General features: G+C 46.9%; 1 long non-coding RNA gene across 1 annotated transcript; it reads right to left on the bottom strand.

Moving 5' to 3' along the window:
- Positions 1 to 304: 304 nt before the first annotated feature.
- LOC147829529 (uncharacterized) lies at positions 305 to 4721 on the bottom strand. Its single transcript, XR_015448957.1, has 2 exons — positions 4004 to 4721; positions 305 to 3768 (listed from the first exon to the last, which is right to left on the bottom strand). It is a non-coding gene; the product is annotated as an uncharacterized LOC147829529 (long non-coding RNA).
- Positions 4722 to 5271: the final 550 nt, after the last annotated feature.

Genomic DNA, 5271 nt, shown 5'->3' with positions numbered 1-5271 from the left:
GGCCCTCACAAGATGATTTTTGAAACAGAAAAGGACAAGCTCTAGACTAACATCTACTAGAACCTCGTGATTCTGATGCAGAGGGAGAGAGGGTACACAGGCAGAAGTGAAGTCCAGAGACCCAAGTATCTGCATGAAGGATTTTAACTCTGCAGAGAAAACAGGCTCAGCACATTTTACACATCAACTGGGACCCAAGGAACAAAGAGGAATGAATTCACAAATCATCTTGAGACAACTGGTTAATAAATAAAAAATAAAATCAGAGAGAAAAGTTATATCCATGCCAAAAAAACTGCACAGGAATGTTTATAGCAGCTTTATTTATAATTGCTCAAACTCAGAGGCAACTGTGACAATGCCCTTCAATAGGTAAGTAGGCAATCAAACTGCAGCACAACCATGGGAAAGAATGTTCTTCGGTGTGGAGAAGGAGTTCGTTACCAACTACAGGAGTAATGGGGAGCCCTAAATGTATCTGACTGAATGTAAGACACCAGTCTGAAAAGATCCATGTGTGTGATTCCCACTCTGGCATTCTGGAAAAGGCAAACTTTGGAGACAGTAGGAAGGTCAGCATTTGGCAGGGAGGAGGGTGGGAAGGACAGGTGGAGCACGAAGAAGTCTGCATGGTGCTGTGATGGTGTGCACAAATCACTGCACATTTGTCCAAGTTCATGGTTCACTCCCACAGTGAACCTAAAGCGGACTGAACACTGTAGTTCATGGTGTGTATCCCCACCAGTCCACGGTGATAACAAAAGTTCCACATGAATTCAAGATGCTAATAATAGGGGAAGCTGGGTGTAAGGTAAGGAGAAGGGCTTTGCTTCCTGCTTGGTTCTTCTGTAGACCTAGTGAGCCTCGCTTTTGTCCAGGGACTGTCTTCACTGTTCTCTGATGCCATGGTCAACAGCTCCCTTCCAGGTTGTGCACATTCCATCCTGCATAACCCCCGGCTCATGGAGTTTGTTCTACACAAGGGGAAACTGAGACACAACAAACCTGGGCAACATGCCAGGATTGGGAACACTGAATATGCTTACCTCTGTGCTGACCACAGGTGAAAATGGTGGCTCTGAGACCTCAGCTCGCAAACATTCTGGCCTTGGAACCCTTTATGTTACTAGAAATTACTGAGCTTTTGTTGACATAATGCTATACCTATTGATATTAACCATAGTAGAAGTTATAACTAAGATATTTAAACTTTGTAAATGGTTTTAAATTTTTAGAAATTTAAAAATAGTCTAAATGAATGAATTGAAGTTCACAATTATATATTAACCTGAAAAACCTTTTTATAAAACGTAACTGGTTTAAAACATATTTAAAACATATTGATGTTCTAGAAATCTCTGTGGCTTGCTGGAAGGTGGCGGATTGCCCTTCATGTCTCTACATTAGGATGTCTCAATGTGTTGTTTGCTGTGCATGTAGGAGGAAAGTGTGTGAAGATATATTCAGGCCTATGGGATTGGAAAAGGGAGGAGTATTTTTTAATTAAAAAAATTGATTAGTATATGTTTACAGTACATGATGATTACAGTCATCATGGGGAGTTGGTACATGTGTATAACACAGCTTAATTCTTTTTACTTCCCCTTGCCTTCCTCTCCTTCCCCTCTCTCAATCTCTAGGTCCCTGTATTTTAATAATGTTCCATATATTTGTGGATTTTCTTTTTGATATAACCTCAAAGATTGCGAATTTCTGAAAGATTAGCTGTGATGCGGAACCTGAAGCCTTATCAATGACCTTTTCACATTCTACTATACTAAATCCCATCAGTTTAGGAAACAATGGAGACATGATGATGAAATACAGTGTGAACTTGGAGGGGACACCAGAATGGAAAGAGGACAGAAACAAAGACTTTGATGTGATCCACACAAAGCCAGGAGCTGGCTCACAGTCACAGTCGATGTCAGAGTCCCAACTGTCAGGATGTAGGACAGTGATGGGAAATGCTGACAACGGGAGAACATAGGTAAAAGGACTGTGGAAATCTGTGCACCAAGCCTGCACCTTGTCTGTGAAAATTATTCCCGGAAAGGTTATTGGGGGAAAAACATACTGTTCTCTCTTGTATTTCAAAGGGTCTTTCCTGTGCATATTTCCAAAACATTCTTTATTGATCATTTGGCAAGCATGAACTTGCTATTTGTGTAGCTTTTCTGGAAAACCAAGCTTCTCAGAAAGGTCTGCAAGGATTGGAAAATTGTCCTGCTGCAGGCAGCAAGTGCAAGTTTTCCAAAATTCTAATTTGTGCTGGGAGCTGCAAAGCTATGCCAACAGTAAAGCCCAGTAGTTTCTTCCCTTTGGGAACAGAATTGCTACCTTCTTCTCCAGGTTGACAGCTAGTTTATTTCATGCAAACATCACTGGGCCAGTGGGATTTGTAACTCAAGCCTGGACCAGGGCTCTTCCAGCCCTAGAACCTCTGGGCACAGTGGGTGCTCTGTGCCTATCTCTCGGTTCCTCACACAGAAGATTAAAAAGACACACCATGGGGTTAAGATTTAAGAGAATTAATGAAGTTTATGGCTTCATCAAGGACATTCTTCAGTGAAGCTGACCCTCAGCCTGCCTCTAGTCCTGTGGGTATTCTTTTGAGTGGAACCCAAGTGCCTTGGAGGTCTCCTTGTCTGTCCCTCCTGCTCTATACCCAGCCATCGAACCCTGAGCCAGGGGCCAGCACTGCCTTGGCCCTCTTGGAGACCTTTCCTTTCTCCACAAACTCTGCCTTCACCACCTCTCCCTTTTGCAGGCTAGATGCCTCTGGGACCACCCATCTTCCAGGGAGCCCTCCCCGACCAGCCTAGAAGAACCCAACCCTGGAGCTCCCTTGGCCTCTCCTTCACCTTTTGGGATATTTCCCACTGTCCCCTACCAGGCAGCAGATTTCTCTGGAGCAGAACCCCCACGCCACATGCACAGCCTCTTACCTAGCAATTGTTTACCTCCTGCTATTCCAGGCTGGAAGTGCCTCTTACAGTCTACCCTACACACCTGCTACTGCTACCTCAAGAGCTCCTCTTCCTCAGGTCTGGCAACAGTGGGATTCCAAGGTTTTGAAGACTTCTTCTGACTTCCTGGTGAACCACTGAGAGCAAAATCTGCCCCTCTGCTAACCACAAGCAGAGTACAGCAGGAGTGTGCGACTCCTTGCTGTGATGGGCCTTGCCCCAAGTTTCTTGTCATACTCAGCTCTCAACAAATGTCCTGGAATGTCACAGGGAATTAGACCTCCAATCCCAGTGCCGCTGTGAAGAGTTTCCATGGAACATGCAGTGGGCAAGAATTACCAGGATTAAGGGGCTGGAACCCCCTTGGGCTTCCTCTCCTGCTTCTGTACTTTCCACAGGGGAGCTCCAGGCCAGGAGAAGTGCATGGTCCAGGCCAAGGCCCACTGCACAGCCCTTCTCCTGGCCCGGGCCTGCCAGAGCAGGTCTAGTGGCTGGGAGCTCTGAGACGGTGCCCACTGTCAGGACTCACAGAAGGCCTGATGCAGTAATTCCTGGGCCCCAGATCTAGGAGGTGCCTGGGGGTAGGAACCGCCTGGAGCATGGCCACAGGTGCCTTGAGTGACCCCAAGCTGGCTGCTATCCTGAGGGAGTCTTAGTCTTCTCATCTAGAGGACAGGACTGGTAAGCATGAAGGCTGCCTCTGGGGGTGTCAGAAATTCCAAGGTGTCCTCAGAGGGTTCTCGTGAACACTTCAGAAAATGTGATGAATCTCACTGTTCACTGAGGGATCCAAGATGGCCTAGGGGAACAAGGCAATGGGCACTTGTCACTTTTGTGTTCACAGCAACGACATCACTTAAAATTGTATCTAAGGCTGGACCCCACCACCCAAGCCCTCTGACCAGCCCTGGGGCAGCAGGGAGACTCAGGCAGGTTCTGGAGCTGATGCAAGAAGCACCTCAACCTCCCAGCAGCTCTCCCTTGGCTTCCGGTCAGCATGAGAGAATATGGGGAGCCAACCCCAGGACTTGCACCTTGGAGCGCCTTTCTGATGCCTTGCAGCCAGGGTACCAAGGGAAGAGTGAGGCATCTGACTCAGTCAACACCAGGAGCTGCACCTAGAGGAGGAGTGAGGAGACACTTGTGAGACAAGGCTGGGGACTGCCTGGACCAGACAGGTCCACAGCATCTCTGGCTTTGGCCCTGGGAGCTGAGAGGACTTCAGCACCACCCCTCAACCGCAGAAGGACTAGGGAGTGTCAGAACCAGCAGCCCCATGGCCTGTTACTCCCTGCAGCCCATAATTATGTAATCAGCTCATTAAAGTCCTTGTTAGCTGTCAGTGCCTCCCTCCAGACAGTGATCCTGCAAGGCAGGCAGCTTGCCCATGTGTCCCCTGCTCTGTGGCTGATGCCCAGCACAGTGCCTGACTTGGGGCACTTACTTTACAATGGAAGGATCCTTGACAAACCTGTGTTTCTTAGTTGATCATCAACAAAATGGGGAGAATAGGCTTTACCTCTGGTGATGAAGTGACAGCATGGAATGGCCCCCAAACCTTGGAAACTTCTGGGTGAAGGCCAGCTTGTGAGTAGTAAGGCTGGGGAGACAACAGGGTCCTCAGAGGTGATGGGAGGCAGGAAAAAAAATAGAAACTAACACCCAGAACCCTGGCTCAGGCAACTGTGTGGCTGGGCCAGTCATGCCTCGGAAGAGGAAGCTGAAAATGTGAAAAGCTTCAGGTGCTGGTGGGTAAACTGAGCAAGTGTGAGATCTATGCTCAAACCCAGACCATGGATAAAGAGGTCCACACTGGGGTCTCCAGACCATATGAGATTGCTGAAGCTGTGGCAATTGGGACCTCACTAAGAGGGTGAAGTGGGCAAAAGGGGAGGAAAGAAGCCGCCCAGGCTAGGACAAGGCACATTGACTCTTATGCAAAGGGGGACCAATGAGAAAACTAAAAAGATGCTACACAAAAATTGGACAGAGTAGCTGCAGCAGCCAAGAGGAAAATAGTTCCAGGGTTTAACAAGTGCTCTTCCACTGTCCTTTGGCCTCCACAGTCTGGATCATTTGCTCCTGTTACGTAAATTGCCATTTGTTCTTTCAAGTTGTTCTTTTAAAATTTCTTTTGTCATTAGTTGGACTTAGATAAATCCAGGTATGATTTTCTTCAAGCTGATCCTTTTTTAGTGTTGATGAACTAATTGAATCTGTACATTTGTGTTTTTAACTAGTTTGGGAAATTTTTAGTCATTATTTACAATATTTTTTTTGCCACATTCTCTCTCTCCCCTCC

The sequence above is a fragment of the Heterocephalus glaber genome, unplaced genomic scaffold, assembly GCF_053883595.1.
Source record: "Heterocephalus glaber isolate CG9 unplaced genomic scaffold, H.glaber_assembly_v1.0 deba00000594, whole genome shotgun sequence".
Classification (NCBI taxonomy): Eukaryota; Metazoa; Chordata; class Mammalia; order Rodentia; family Bathyergidae; genus Heterocephalus; species Heterocephalus glaber.
Note: the sequence above shows the minus strand (reverse complement) of the source record. Positions and strands in the feature narration are given on the sequence as shown.